Here is a 17,205-nt window from a genome sequence, read left to right on the forward strand (position 1 = left end):
TTTAATGGAATCTTTCAGGGATGAAGGAATTAAACTAACTGTAAATAGTAGGCTGCCTCAGATTACCACATCCAAGAATATCTTTCCACCATAAAATGAATGCTGCTGCACTGAAGTGGCTAAGAAACTGAGCTGTGAATCAGGAAGTTCCTGGATCAAATGTTATCTCTCCATAGAACTCATTAGGTGGCCTTAGGCAAGTGATTGTCTTTCAGCTGCAGTCCCTATCTGCAGTGCAGCCGAATGATAATACTGGTCTACCTTAAAGGGTTGCTGTAAAAATTACCGAGATAATGCACTTGGGGGGTGAAAACAGGTAGCCATGGAGGTTCTAGGAAAAACCAATCACAACACAATGTAGCAATAGTTAACTGCAAGAAACAACAAATATATGTGTGAAACTATATATAATATAAAAATATATGTGAAAAAATGATTTGTTGTACAGGGGCACAATTTGTATTGGGCTCTGGGGGAAGAGGTGGTAACATATAATATTTGTATAGATGCTAATATTTGTATAGATGCTAATATTTGTATAGATGCCTTGTTGACAAATTAAAAATGGTCAAATCATGGGGTCTGTATGGCCTCTACCTGAGATTTCTTTAAGAATTCAAATATGAATGAATGAATGAATCTTTATTTGTGTCAGCCATCGGCCACAGTAATAAAACAATAATATGATATACAAAGAATAAAAATAAAAAGTCAATTATATAAAATTCATTTTAGGGTTTTGAATCAATAGTCAAATAGTGGATCTTATTCTGATTGCCCCAGCTAAAAACCTTGCAACCTTTGCTGTCACCTGCTCATCTTGATCTGCCAAGAGAAAGGACACCATGGCAATGGTTGGGCGACCCCGAATGGACAATAAAAAGGGGTGATAATCTCATTCCTCAAGTCTTTATAAAGAGTGCAAGCCAGAAAGGCATGCGCCACTGATTCGGTACTGCCATCTCCACAGGGTCATAAGTGTTTTTCGTGTGGAATCTGTTGGAGTCGTCCCTCAAGTACAGCCGAGGGCAATACCGGTACATTCAATCTTGTAAGTGTAAAAGCGTGTCTATATTTTAGAATTGCTAGGTTATGCAGATAGGGTGACAGTTGAAATGGGAAGGTGGAAAATAGTCATACCATGGGCAAAATTTCCTTATTGTGGCCAAGTTGTTCTGATGCTCGATATCATTTAGGCACTGACAGATTAGACTGTTTGCTTTACTAAAACCCAAAGTGAGTAGCTGTTGTGGTGATAAACCACAAGAGTGAAGTTTTTGATATACAATTTTAGTCCAGGCGCTCTTGTGACAATCTAGCAGCACTAGGGATATTAGACTGGGGGATTTGAGTTTAAGCAAAGCCAATAGTTAAGTGTCCTACGCCAGATCTGTAATTCTACCGAGGAAAGATTAGTCTCTAGGTGCAATGATGCGTTCGGGAAACAGGGTGGTACAGATAAAATTTGTCTTAAGAACTTTGATTGGACAGCTTCCGTAGATCCAAGATGAGTGCCTATCCAAATCTGAGCCCCATATAATAACTGTGCTAGGGGTTTAGCTTGGAACACTTCCAGGACTGATGGTATACCGTATGTTTACTGCCTTTTGTGTGGAAAAAAGCGTGTCAGAATTTCGCACTTTGGGACACTTTATCTTTTGCACATTTCTGGTGTGCTCCCCATGACCCTGTAGACTGGAAAATAAGGCCAAGATACAGTGGTACCTCTTCTTACGAATTTAATGCGTTCCAAACGCACCTTTGTAAGTAGAAAAAAATTGTAAGTCGATTCCCATAGGAATGCATTGGGAGAAAAAATTCGTAAGTAGAAAAAATCCTATCAAAACCGCATCCAAGATGGTGGACGGAACTCCATTCATAAGTAGAAACATTCGTATTAGAGTTATTCGTAAGTAGAGGTACCACTGTATTTGAAAACTTTGACCTGTTCAATTAGCTGATTGTCTAACAAATTGCTGGTCTTCTAACAAAGCTATGCAAATTGTTCCTAAGATCAGCTTCCATACATGAGGACTGGAAAGTGATGAATGGAACAGTAGGTTTTAGAAAGGGATCCAAGAAACCTGGGGAGAAAAATTACCGGTAAAAGCAATTCGTCAGTGGAACATCCTACCTTAGGAGGTGGAGAGTTCTCTTACACTGGAGCTACTTAAGCGAAATATGTATAGCTGCTTTCCCCAACCTGGTGCCACCCAGACATTTTGGACTACATCAGCCCCAGCTTACATGGTCAGGAATGATGGGAGATCTGGAGGCCACAAGACTGGAAAAGGCTCCCATATGACCTTCTGTCAAGCATGCTGTAGCTGCAACTTGTATTGTAGATCCTGTATTAAGAACAGAAGAAGAGCCTACTGGGTCAAGCCAATGGCCCATCTAGTCCAGCATCCTGTTCTCTCAATGGCGAACCAGATACCTGTGGGAAACTGGAAAGCAGGGCCTGAGCACAAGAGCACACTCTCCTCCTGTAGCTTCTAGCAACTCGCATTCAGAAGAATTGCTGTCTCCAACCATGGAGGTAGAGTATAGCCATGTTGGCTGGTAGCCATTGACAGCCTTATCCTTCATTAATTTGTCCAATCCTCTTTTAAAGGCATGGGGTTGAACTAGATGGTCTCCAAGATCCCTTCCATCTTTATCATTCTTTGATTGCACAGCATATAGGTACACATATATGCACCCACACACTAAGGCAACTATAATGGAAAGATGGTTCTGGAGAGGTTGATTTAAGGATTTTTCCAATGAGTACTGAAAACTATGTTACCAGTGAACTTTGCTTGTACTCCATGCAGTGAAGCAAATGAGTTTACAAAAGATTAGGTGACAGGATCTCTGTGGCTTGGCAAAAAAAAAAAACCACCCCTCCTTTGGCTGATAAACTTGAAAGAGTTCTGTAGAAGCAACAAGCCTAGTAAAACATTCTGCTCAAAGCAGACCTAAGTCGTGGCATTTACATGAGTCTAAAATCAACAAGTTTGTTCATGTTTCCAAGTCTTTGTGAAATCGAGCAGGTAATTTCTGATCCACATCCAAATAAGTCCTGATCTAAGGGCTTCGATGCACACATACAAGATGAGGACACATAAAGCAGCCATTTCAGCAACTGAAGCGGAGGGGATTTAGTCAGTGTTTAGATGGGAAATAGCCTGGGAGCAAGGTGCACTGCCTTGAGTTCCAGGATGGAATTAAGATGAGATACAAACAGTCAGTGCAAATAAACTTTATGCACATCCATACATACTGTGGAGGCCACAGCTTAGTAACAAAAAAAGTAAAAAGTTTACTAAACCTGCGGTCCTAACCCCACTAACCTGGGAGTAGACCCCATTAAAATCAGTAAGACTTACTTCTGAGTAGGCATCGTTAGGCTTAAGCTGCAAAAATATTATTATTTGGTGAAAATCACAGTCTGATATATGTACAAATATGTGTGTCTGAGATTTGGTGTCATTGGGCTAGTCATCCTCCTGGCACAATTTTGTGAATGAACCCCATTAGAATTTAGAACCTTCTAGGTGAGATGGGGAATGATTTGGCTCTTCCATCTGACTCCTTTGAATCAACTGTGTTGTTTTATCTGGTGTAAGTGACATTAGGACTTCTACCTCTTGGGGCCCTAGAGGACTGTCTTAAACATCCTGTGTGTTGGAGCAACGGCCAGGGCCCATTGTGGCTGATGTTTGGGGTGTTGTTGTTTTTGCATTACAGTACTGTTTTGTGTATTGTAAACTTGACTTTAAATCACCTTTATGTTTTCTAGAAACGCAGGATATAAATACATACAAATGATGATTTATACTATTTTTTATTATTATTTCAGAGAATTTATAAACTGGAGGTACTAAAGCAATGTACAAAAACCAGTAAAATAGTATAATCAACAGCCCAAGGTCAGATTATATCTGTAACTCACTGAAGCAGCTGACATTTGCTTCTCAGATAAGCCCCCTCATTGAGGAAGTGGCTGGTATCATAAAAGAGCGTGGTAATAGGGCAGCGTGGTGATGATCAAGACTGACATCACTGCTGCTTTGTCACTATCTGACACAATCCTAAACTGTGTCACTGTAGGCCATTATGAAGCCCTGCAACAGCTTCGAGAGAAATGAAGGCAAACACGTAAAGCATGCTGTCAACCCTGTTGAAACATCTCATTAGGCACATCATCTTTTATAGGCTTTCTGATCAATATTACTTGGATAAGAAGCTGGGATAAGAAGATGAAGGAGAGATATGCAGCACACACACATTTTCAAGGTTGCACAAATGCGCCTCAAGAATTTGTTATTGTTATTTTTAATCCACAGAGGGTTTGGGAACTAGAGCATCAGCAGTATTGTTACTTGGCAGATTGAAACCATGATGAAATTTTAGGGTAGGGAATGTATCTGTTTATGCTTCTCATCTTAGCTCCCATCCTAGGGCCTGCTCATGTATGGCTATTGCTTAGTTGATGTGTTGAGTCGATTTCCCTGTGTTTAATCAGTTTGTAAATGGCTCGATTCATGTCTCTGACCCAGTGCTTCTTTTCTAGAAAAAATAGGTGCTGGTATTCACCATGAAGTTGTTACAGTAAATGCCACACTTTTAACAACAAAAAGAGGTGCCGGTACTGCATATCATTGAGTACCCCCAGAAGAAGAAGAAGAAGAAGAAGAAGAAGAAGAAGAAGAAGAAGAAGAAGAAGAAGAAGAAGAAGAGGAGGAGGAGGAGGAGGAGGGGGGGAGGAGGGGGGGAGGAGGAGGGGGGAGGAGGAGGAGGAGGAGGAGGAGGAGGAGGAGGAGGAGGAGGAGGAGGAGGAGGAGGAGGAGGACTGCTCTTACCATTCTTTGGTTCAACCACCTTTTTGAAGAGTTTTCCAGAATGGTTGGTCACAATCAACAGTGAAAGCAGACAGAAAATAGTGGTATAGAATACCAGGTAAACATTATAGATTTCCAGGAAATGCCTTCATCTATATTCATGACTCATCTTAGGAAACCTGTTGAACCTTCCACAAATCCAACCAACTTGAGTTGACTTCATCATGGTTTTGAATGATCAAACAAATTGCTCCTTAGATAAGGATGTCGACAAGTTCTCATTCAGCAGCTCATGAATATTTCAAAATCTTTGTACAGATCAAAACTTGTAGTGTGTACTGCATGATTATTGCCCCACAGAAAGAATTATAGAGCTAAAGAACTTAGAAACATTTAGAATCCTGAGAAAATGTTGTGTGAGCACTGCCACAAAATGGTTAGCACGGGAGAACACACAGAGGTGTACCTAGGCTCCCTTGCAGGGGCATACAAAGGGGGGGGCTGGGTGCCACCCTGGGAGGGGTGAAAAGATGGCCCACTGCCTCCCCCCAGCTATAGAGTACAAGGGAGCAGGGGTAGAGGAAGCCTCTCTGGTACCCGAGGTGGGCTTTCGCATGCACGGCGTCTGTACGAGCTTGCGCGCATGCACAGTCCATACGGGCTTTCATGCATGCACACCCCGTCCCGGGTACCGGAGAGGCTTCCTCCACCCCTGATCCTTTGTATCCTTGGCAAGGAGCTATATTGGCACCTCTGAAGCTGAGAGAGGCTGAGGAACCCAACAACCAAACTGGCTATGAGGCGAATAAAATAGTGCTTCTGATCTAGGAGCAGTGTTCCCCCCCCCCTAAAAATAAAATAAAATATTTTTAAGGGGTACTCTCGTAGTTCTACTCATATTGAAATACTGCCCCTCAATGAGGCCAAACTTAGATTCACAAAATGTTTAGGGGTATGCGTCGTCGTCCCCGTCCCCCCAGGAAAAAAAGCACTGCCTAGGTGTATGTATCACTGAATTCAAATGAGACTTACCTCTGACCAGAAATGTATAGGATCACACTGTTCAGGGCTCACCTCTATCAAAACTGAAGTCTGCCCCACAAGTTATCTCAGTGGTCAAGCAATTGTGAAGGTTCAATCCCTGGCATCTCCTCATAGGGGTGGGAGAGACCTCTGCCTTCACACCCAGCGGCAGAAGAAGCCGTTCGGGTGCCTGGGGTGAGCTGCCCATAGGGGTGGGGCACACCACGGGGCCTCCAAAGTCTGCCTGCCTCCTCCCACTCAGCCATCCTACAGCTGAGGGGGAGGCAGTGGGCAGACCGTTTGGGCACCGTGGAGCCTGCATGTGCCCAATCCACTGCATCTCTCCCAGGAGTGATGTGTGGCTTGGGCGCTGTTGTCACCCCCCTCAGTGGTGATACCTGAGGCAAACCGCACCCACCACACACCCCTTCCTTCGCTGCGGTTCACACCCTTGACAGCCTCTTTCTATCAGTGTAGATGGCTCAGAGCTGGAAGGATGGATGCTAGAACTCACTTTAAGGCAGCTCACTATATTTCCTAAATTATGGGGGGATGGTACATCCACAGATGGGGTGAACGACGAATGAGACTCTTACATTTTAACTTTACTTTTTAACACACACACATGGGTGGGCAGTGCTGTCAATTTTCCCTTTTTTGCCGGAAATTCCCTTATTCAGCGCCCTTACTTTCATATTCGGGAGTTGACAGCCCCATAGGATTCCTTATCTTCAAATCCGGGGGTTGACAGATATGTGGGTGGGGGGCAGGTGGGGAGAGGACTCTGCCAGTTGGAGGGGGGCAGTTCAATTTTTCCAGGTGTTGCAAGCAGTGCCAGAGAGCCCAGCCGATCCTCTGTCTGTCTATCCTCACTAGGGGCAAAGACAAACTCGGCTTCCCCACCTCCCCTTCATGACTCCATCATTCTCGCACTTCAGCGGGGCAAGCTTCCCAGAGCCTGAGTGGTACAATGCTGGCACCTTTGCAGGTTACTGCGAAGACGTCCACATTGGAGACCTCCCGCTCCTCCTCCTGCCTGGGGCAGGGAGCTGGCAGAAGCAATGATCCATAGGGGAGCCTTGGCTATGGCCCCGGCTTCAGGCCAGGTTGGAGATGGCCAAACCTGGAAGGAGAGGAAGGGTGGATTCATACGCCCCTTCCACCCACGCACACATTCACCAGTGGCGCAATTTTCATGTCCCTCTGTGGCTGCGCTCTTTGCAAAGGCCAACTTCACCAGTGGCAAAGTAGACCCCTGGCAACATAGCTTGTTATGAAACTGGCTGTGGGAATGTGAACAATCTTTAACATGGAAAGTAAACATCCACTTCAAACTGGTGAGGCTAAAAGGGAAATATCTTGCCTAAGAAAATTAGGCAAAGGCAGGGTATGTGAGGCTAAGCCACTCCTTTGAACACCCACATTCTGCATCAACAGAACATCCATTTCACACAAAGTAAGTCCAATAATTCCCCCAAATCACCTCTAGAGAAAATTAATACCACAAACTCATGAAAACCCTTAGTCTCTCCCAGGCTCACTTGGGAAACAGACAAACTAATGCCAGTGTACTGGAAGAAGCAAAAATCACCAGTGTTGAAGCAATGACTCTTCAACATCAACGTCGTTGGACTGGTCATGTTGTTCGGATGCCTGATTATCATCTTCCAAAGCAACTACTCTATTCCCAACTTAAGAATGGAAAGCGAAATACCAGTGGACAACAAAAGAGGTTTAAAGATGCTCTCAAGGCAAATCTTTAAAAAATGGGGTGTAAACACTGATAACTGGGGAACACTTGCTTGCGAGCGCTCCAACTGAAGAACAGCCTTTACCAAAGGCATCACGGACTTTGTAGAAGCACAAACTCAGGACAAAAGGGAGAAACGTACAGTACTAAGAGGAAGGCACGCTTGGCAAAACTTCCACCCAGAAACCTATGTCCCCACTGTGGAAGGACGTGTGGATCCAGAATTGGTCTCCACAGTCACTCACAGACTCACTGTTAAGACTGTGTTCATGAAAGACAATCTTACTTGGTTATGAGTGATTGCCAAAGAAGAAGAAATCCTCAATTTTTTTCCTTCCTCCCTCTCAACCTGCCCTAGGCCCTGGATCATACATTTTTTTTCTTCCTCCTCCAACCCATGGGCCCCAAGTTGTTGGGGATCCCATACATAACAATAGTCTTAATAATAATTTAATTATTATTTTGTACCATTTGGAAAGCATATATACAGTTCAGCCTGTGAGTCACACCCTCTGTTAATATGTGCCATGGAGACGCTTGGTTGATGCTACTGCATTTTGCCTAGTGCTATAGTCATAAGCAACATGATACCTTCTTTGGGTGGTCTTAATTTTACACATACTCTTAATTGTTAATTAATTAATTAATTAATCAAACAAACAAACAGTTTGCATACCACTGAACACCATAGTCTCTAAGCAGCATAGAATAATGTTACAATAGTAACTAGAAAATCACCTAGAAAATCCACAAAATAGTTCAGCAAAAGTAAACAACCTGTAATTTAACAAGAAATTCAAGTTTAAATCCTGGAACTGACGATTTGAGACTATTTAAACAGGTAGCAGTCTTTGTGGTTAGTATTATTTACACTGGAAGTATTGGCATAAAATGGCTCTTAACAGGTGGTGGTGACAACTATCAGCTTTATTCTTCCCATTCATGCCCGCTTTGATAAGCAACCTGTATTTCAGATCATTGTAACCTTTTTCTGCTTGTGGGATATAAAGACTAAGGCTGTGTACACGATCCTGTTTACTCTGAATCCAGTACTTTCCCACCACTGGTTTGGGAAGTGGAGTACACATGATGTTAGCCACAATCCACATCTATATAGTCATTCTTTATAAAATACTGCATTTTGATGCGTTCTCCTCTCTTAAAAAAAAAACAACCCCCACAGCTTTCATCTGAATTGAGAAGAAGGAAGACCTGGCTGTGTTTTAAGTTGGTAATGTATGCACAGCCTAAAGAACATGTAGCCCAAATGATTAGCCTTGAGTTCAAAATTAGTAACTCCCACATTTTATGGAAATTGACTAAATGTATATCAAAGGACCTTGCAGAACTCATGTAAGAACAAGAAGAAAATGAGGCTGCTATAGGGGGCTACATTCAATCATACATTGCTTAGAGGCCAGACTGATTATACACTGTCTGTCATGTTTGGTTTCAAAGCCAATTCATTCCCTGCTAACATTTAAGAAGTCTGCTTTGATTTTTGTAAACAGATCCCCACCTGTGTAAGATGTATGTGTGTATTTTATGTATGTATGATAATGTTACGGGTTATCAAATTGCACAGGCAGTTGGATCTAGTTGTCTGCAATCCTATATCCGCTTACCTGAAAGCAAGTTCCACTGAACTCAGTAGTAGAACTTACTCCTGAGAAGACACACATAGGATTGGGGAGAGGCTGGTGTGGTAACACCACAGAGCGAGCCTCTCAATAGTAGCATCGCTGCTACTTATTCAAGTGGGGCAGGGCAGTGATGGGTCTAGGGTAGTGCAGACACACCAGCACAGCTCATCCAACACCCTCAGCAGTGTGATCGCACTGCCCTAACCTCATCTCCACACTGTCTTGTCCCTGCACTTTCCTGGTAAGTGTCAGTGACAGCATTGTTGGTAGGCCAGCTTCATTACACCACACCAGTTGCTCCTTGAAGGATTTCACTGTAAATTAGTGCCCCGGAAATAAGGGAAAGGAGCTAGCCATGCCTTAATTCAATGGAATTCAAGCTCAACTAGCTTAGGGTAATTCATCCAGTCAGGTGTTTATGGGATGGGTGCTCCTCATACAAGCATGTTTTGGCAGGGTCCACACAACATGAGTGTCATCGTTGTCATCATCATCATCATTATTTTATTTATACCCCGCCTTCCCCGGCCAATACATTAAAAACACAAAATCAAACAATTGATTAAAACACAGCTCAAATCACAGTAAAATTAAGTGGCCAACCCACAAATCACAGCCATGAAGGTAGGAATATTAAATATTCTCCAGGCCTAGTCGTCAGTGCTGGTCCCATATGAGCCGATAGAAAGGGCCAAGGGGGCCACTTACATACAGGGTTTCATGGCAAGAAGGGGGTCAGACTAGGCCCGGACCAAAGGCCTGGCAGAACAGCTCCGTCGTGCAGGCCCTGCGGAAAGATGTCAAATCCCGCAGGGCCCTGGTCTCTTGTGACACAGCGTTCCACCAGGCTGGTGCCAGGGCTGAAAATTTCAACCCATACCTCTCCCCTCCATTTAATCAGCATTTGCCCTTTCCAAGAAACAACTGTTATCAACAATAGCACCCTGGAAGCACCCTTACTCTGAATCCGGCCTCAAGAAAATTAGTTTACTGACTCAGAACAGTGGTCCATCTTTCTCAGCATTGTCTGCACTGACTGGCAGCAGTTCTTCAGGGTTTCAGAAGACGCTATGTGGAGATGCCAAAGATTAAACATGAGACTTTTCCTCGGTCTATGAATGGAAGCCAAATGATGGAAGGACATTGGCGGTGGGAAGCCTCATTGGAGAAAGCGCACCTCAGTTTAAGAACGGCTTTTGTTTAAGAATGGACTTCCGGAACGGATTAAGTTCATAAACGAAGGTACCACTGCATAGGCAACGACCGATTTGCATGGGTGATATGTTCTGACCCCTTGCCTGCATCGTCGGGGCCCTTGTAAGACCACCCCACTCTGTTCTGCCCCATTCCCCACCCTATTTTGTAATATTTTTGCAATGTTTTGGGGTCACCTCTGGATTCGGCCCAATGTGCATGCACACGGTTGCACACATATTAGACAAGCATAAAATGGCTGTTGCTTGTATGCAATAAAACAAAACCCATCCACTGTATATGTGTCCCTTCTCCACCCCTGCTTGCCTCTTATCACCTTCAGAGTATTGGAACATTTTCCAAGAAAGTGATCTGCCAGACCTTCTGATGCCAAGTCACCGTAAGAAAGCTGTAACATCTATGTTAGCTTTTAGTCTATCACTTTGAGATAGGCTTTCCTTCCCTCTGAATATTCAAACAAGCTGTAAATTTGCTCACATTTGAATACCTATGGGCTGATTAGTTTGTGAAGGTTTTTTTCTGCAGCACAGCTTTTGAGTTCTACTTGTTCAAGCATCTGCACATAGACATATGTTTCTGTATATTCAGCGCCGTCTTAAGCGTCCCTGTCGCCATGGTGCGCCGGATCTCTCCGGCGCCCTTCCGCCCGTTTCCCGGCGCGGTGGGCGGGTGGGCGCGGCGCTACTGCGCTACTGCGCGGCGGGCAGGCGGGCAGGCACAGCGCGACCTCTCCGGCGCCCTCCCGCCCCGTTTCCCAGCGCGGTGGGCAGGTGGGCGCCGCGCGCAGCTGCGCAGCGGACTGGCGAATCGGCCGGCCAGCGGGCGGGCGCAGCTCGCGGCGCCCTCCTGGCGGCCGGCGCCATGGTGCCCTGCACCACCGGGGGTCTACGACGAGCCAGCCCTGTGTATATTGTTGCTAGACCAGAGCATAAATTGTTGCTTGCAGCATGAACTTTTAATGGAAAGATCTCATGAATGAACTGAACAAGCATTTATACATATTGCAATGTGCCGACTTTGGTCTTTCAATCCTCTGAATGTGTTAGAAACCTGCTGCCATTTCTGGTTTTACTGTTGTTTCACCACTACATCTTCCAGCCCGTATAATATATATCATTGCCTCCTTGGAGCCACTTAGATGACTTGCAGAGATAAAAAGTAATAGTGGGTCATAAACTGAGAAAATAACAGATGAGACCGATTCACCGACTTGGACCATCAGGTTGAGTTAGTTGAAAACTGAGCTGCATTTTTAATCAACGTAGAAACTTGCTAAAAATAGGGTAGTAATTTATTTATTTCTAGTTAAAACTTTTAAAATAAATAGTTTAGTTTAAACCCCAACAAATTACTCTGGCTAAGCAACAACAGGCATATTTGCAGCTGAAGTTAAGCTCTGTTGAATCCTAGCAATTTCAGTGACAGGCTGAAGCATATGCACTAAACAAATCTAAGAAGAGTTCTAATGAATGAGGCCTGCAGCCCATCTAGTCCAGCACCCTGTTCTCACAGGCAGTGGCGTAGCTTCATGCTCCGCCACCGGAGTGGGGGGCGCGTTCTGGGGGCAGGGCGCCCAGCGCGGGCGGGCGGGGACAGCTGCCATGGCGCCCTCGGGATTGCACGCTGCCCGGGGCGGAGCGCCCCCGATGCCCCTCTCTTGCTATGCCCCAGCTCACAGCCAGATGCCTATAGGAAGCCCCAAACAGGACCTAGGTGAAATAGCACTCTCTACATGTGTGATTTACAGCAACAGGTAATCAGAGGCTTACTGGCTCTGACAGTGGAGGTAGAACATAGTCATTGTGATTGGAAGCCATGAATGGCCTCATCCTCCATGAATCTTTTGAACCCTATTTCAAAGTGACTAAGTTTTAGGAGCAAATCCCACAGTTTTACTGTGTGAATGAGTACTTTCTTTTGTCTTTCCCTAGTCTTCCAATATTCAGCTTCATTCATACAATTTACAACATCTGTGCAATATTTGCACAATTTATATAGGCATACAATCTGGAGGCCATTTCACATTTATTTTATCTTTTTCTTTATTTTCTTACATCTCACCTTTCTTCTGTTATGAAACCCAAGGCAAGTGTATACATGGCACCCATGGTAGCCTCACGTACCTTTATACCACACCTTGGGACATCAGCAATGTGATTCATTAATGAAGAGTGAGCATTTCAACCTGCAGCATACATTGCTTATGGCCATATGGAATATCATGCGGTATAACATAAAAGAGAATCATGTGCAAAAAACCCTCAAACACGTCCCACCAGCACACGTCCCACTCAAACACATCCCTCTCCTTCCCCCACACATATTCCTCACCCTCCCCAACCCTGCTCCAGAAGGTTGGGGGAACCCCTAGAATAGAATTAGGGGGTGCAATGAAAAAAGGAGCGTGGGGAAAGTCTCATTGTTCAAGTGGAAATCTTTGCACTGAGGGTACAGTACTTAACACTGCTTTGGATACAATCTGTTGGTTTCAAGTGTGAAATATGGTATCTTTAGAACAGTACTTCAAAATATAATGCACATTAAAACAATTCCCCCCTTTTTTCACTTGAATACTTTGGAGCAGAATAAACATGGCCATAATGTGAACTTCTACCAGTTTATCAAATGGCTACCTCTGATTTGATGACATTGCTTTCCACTGAGAAACAGGGAGATTCTCAGTTGTTGTTGTTGCATTCTGAATTTTGCTCAGGGGAGCACAGAATGGAAAGATCCATCGCTAGGTTTAGAATTAGGGAGCAAAGCAAGTGCAATTTGAAACCCCCTCCATTTCAGTCCCAACTGTGGCATGCCTGACATTCAACTCATGAATTCTTAGGAATCTTTTTTCAGATTTGTGTGGTATGTTCAAACACAGGCAAGATCAGCGATAGGGGCAGGGTTAAAAGGGGAAATTGGGGAGGTGAATGTGGCAGTTAGAGAGGACAGACTCCCTTGACTGTCTTGCAAATAGGGTCAAGAAAAAATGAAAAGGAACTCAAGAACAGGCCCCAACAAAAACAATAGCAATGTTTCCCTGGGGCATTACAGGAAGTGCACATATATTACCACTCCCCTGGATCTTCGTTTTTACACTGTCAATCAATTAAAGTGTTTCAATTGATTGATCCCCTACTTTTTATGTTATCCATTAATTAATTAATTGCATACAAATGATTCTATGAATCAGAGAATCATAGCTGTAGTGTTGGAAGATCCCCCCAGGATCATCTAGTCCAACCCCTTGCAAGGCAGGAATCACAGCTGAAGAATCCCTGACAGATGGCCATCCAACCTCTGTTTAAAAACCTCCAATGATGGCAAGTCCATCATCTTCCAGGGTAGTCCTTTCCACTGTTGAAAGTCCTTCCTAATGTTTAGTCATTTAAATATATTTACATATTTATAGCCCCCCCTTTAATTATCAAGACAAACATGGCAACTTAGAATTTCATAAGCACAACCTACCCCCCCCCTTTGTTGGAAAGAAATGCCATTTTTCCGTTTAATTTCTTACTACACCTATTATAAGAACCAAACTACTGTCTGGGGGATACCCATCAGTGACTGTACACAAATGGAAGGGAACCCTGCAGAAGAACTGGGAGAGAGGCAATCTCCAGCAATCCTCCTCTCCCCTTCAGTTTCCTGTGCTCTCTCTAAATCTGCTCCAAAAACTCCCTCAAATCTCTGGAGCATATTTAGAGGGCTCTGCAGGAGGGGGATTGCTGGAAATTGCATCCCTCCCCACAGAAGAAATAAGAGAAGTGATTTAATTAATGGTCCTGGAGTTGTAATCAGACCTGCTTCTCTGACTGAATTACCTTTCTTAAAGTCAGCATCCATGCTGTATTTATATAGTGGGTTATCTGGAAAATCAGCTGTCACATAGATATTTAGATACACAGGCATAATAATTTTTGTCCTACTAGCAGTAGAATAATATCCTCCTAAGGGCTATATGACTCTATTAAATTGATGAAAAAGTCATCCAGACTGCTTAGGAAAAGGAAAAGACTATTGTACATTATTTACTGGTACATTCAATTTTGGACAGGTTTTCAAATCTTTTGCAGAATGTGTGTAAATCATAAGTTTGCAAAGGAGGCACCATCTTCGAAAAGATACTTGGGATTTCCTGTTCCAAGAAAATGTCTATGTTAGGAACTGTTTCTGGTTTGTTTGTTTGTTTGTTTGTTTGTTTCTTCTTTCTCATTTCCTCCAAAACAGAAGCAAGTCCTGGCAAATGAAAGCTTGCAGAAGTGCTTGAGTTGGAAGCAGGGCTCTTTGTGCTAAAGATAAACTGCATTATACAATGGCATCATGTGGAACTGCTCAGCTATTTTGAAAAGTTTTTTATATACAGTATCCAACCCTCAAAACAAATTAACCAAAACATATACGCTGCAGGATGAAGCAACTTGCTTCTGGCAACACCTTAAGCCTGAAGCAAATGGCTACATTTTACAGCAAAGCTAGGTCGTCATTGACAGTAGCCTCACCCCAGGCCACTTACACAGCAGTGTCACCTTTTGCAATCATTGGTTCCTTCAGGGTATCGGGGTTTCCAAGTGTGGCAATCTCTCCTCAGAGCTCTCTTGAGCTCATCAGAGTCAGGTGGCACATGTGTCTCCTCTGAGCATAGCTGCCAAGTTATCCCTTTTTTAAAGGGATTTTCCCTTATGCTGAATAGGCTTCCTCGCGAGAAAAGGGAAAACTTGGCAGCTATGCCTCTGAGCTCAGAAGGAGAGAGGCCCCAGTGCTCACAAAACGTCACAGGACACATGATGGGCTGGATCCATCTCCTCCTTGAAGCTGCTGGGGGAGCTTACCTGTGGGAGTCCTGGTTCTGGGGCATAATTGGCACTGGGTTAGCTCATTTTTTCACCTGCTGTATAGATTGTACATGACCATTTACAGTCTACAGAATTTACTCTGTCAGTCAACTACAAAACATTTCAGTTATGAAAATCAATTGAGACCTTTTTTGGTATATTTTTTTTTATTTTCAAGAATAATAGGGTACAGAGCAAAAAAGAATGACTTCAATAGTACAGATATCTGCCATTTTTAATTCAGTAACAGTTATATTTGAGACCTTTTGATAATGAATAATTTACAGCAAAAGGGGGGGGGCAGCTGTGGCGAATACTCTGCATCCTTTGAATGCCTTAAAGTTTTGTTGGCCAAACTAATTTTTACTAAGTTTTACTTTGGAACTCAATTTTTTTCTGTTCCTTCTCTGTCACTGTAGTCTGGTGTTTAACAGACTAGTTACTAAACTAAAACTTCAAAGAAACTTTGCTTTCTTTTTCAAATAGCACCTCTTATTCCTAACACCTAGTCACCCAGAAAGTCACCTAGAAAATCTCTGTAAGACTTACAGAGATTCGTCTGGCAGGGGAAGAAACCAAGAATAAAATATAAAATTTTAGTGGATAGAAAACAAAGAGGTGGACTCTCCATGCCAGTCCTGGGGATATATTATGAGGCGTCCTGTCTCTGTTGGTTAAGAGAATGGATAACATTGGGAAATACAGATTTATTAGATCTTGAAGGATTCAACAACAGATTTGGTTGGCACTCATATCTTTGGTATGATAAAAAAAGAGTTCATAAAGGTTTTACAAACCATGTGATAAGGAGGACTTTATAAGAGGTGTGGGAAAGTAATAAATCGCTGTTAGAAATTAAGACCCCATGGTGGATCTCACCAGTGGAGGTGTTGACGGTTAAAAAGATAAATATGGAAGGGAGGAGGGCCACTTATGAGGAAATATTGATGAAATCAGAAAAGGGATGGAAGTTGAAACCCTATGATGAAATTAAAGAATTTCTGACTGGATGGCTGCAATATCACCAAGTAAATGATGTGTTTATAAATGATTAAAAAATAGGTTTTGAAGACAAAAGGTCCAAATTTCAAATAGAATTGTTGGAAGGCAGAACAAAAGTATTGTCAAAGATGTATGATTTGTTGTTAGAATGGTATACGAAAGATGAACTGACAAAAGACGTGATGATAAAATGGGCAAAAGATTTTGGGTATAATATTGAATATGATGCGTGGTTGAAATTATGGAATCAAACATTGAAATTTACTGCATGTACTGCCCTGAAAGAGAATGTTTTGAAGATGATGTATAGATGGTATTTAACACCAGAAAAATTGGCTAAGATGTATAGGATGAGTAGTAAAACATGCTGGAAATGTAAAGAGAAGGATGGTGAATTTTATCATATGTGGTGGACATGCAAAAAAATCAAAAGATTTTGGGGAATGATATACAATGAACTGAAAAAGATTTTTAAATACACCTTTCCCAAAAACTGGAGGCTTTTTTATTAGGACTCATAGGAAAGGAGATCAAGTATTATTTATGTATGCGACAACCGCGGCTAGGACTTTGTTAGCCCCAAAATGGAAAACTCAGGAGTTACCAACGATTGAAGAGTGGCAGACAAAAATGATGGACTATGCGGAACTAGCAAGACTGACTAGCAGGATCCGAAACCAGGGAGAGTCAAGGTTCCAAAACGATTGGAGTAAATTTGTGGATTATATGGAGAAGAACTGTAGAAGTTTAAAGACACTTGCAGGATTCAAATAAATCCTCCGAATTGACTTTAAGTAGAAGGAATAAAGGAAATGTGAGATAGGAGTGGATAAGAAAACCGAATGGGGGGAAGGAGGGAAGTCAAAGCTCGGCAGAGCAAAGTAAATTGTAATAATTGATTAGATGTTAAG

Source organism: Zootoca vivipara, chromosome 1 (assembly GCF_963506605.1).
Source record: "Zootoca vivipara chromosome 1, rZooViv1.1, whole genome shotgun sequence".
Taxonomy (NCBI): Eukaryota; Metazoa; Chordata; class Lepidosauria; order Squamata; family Lacertidae; genus Zootoca; species Zootoca vivipara.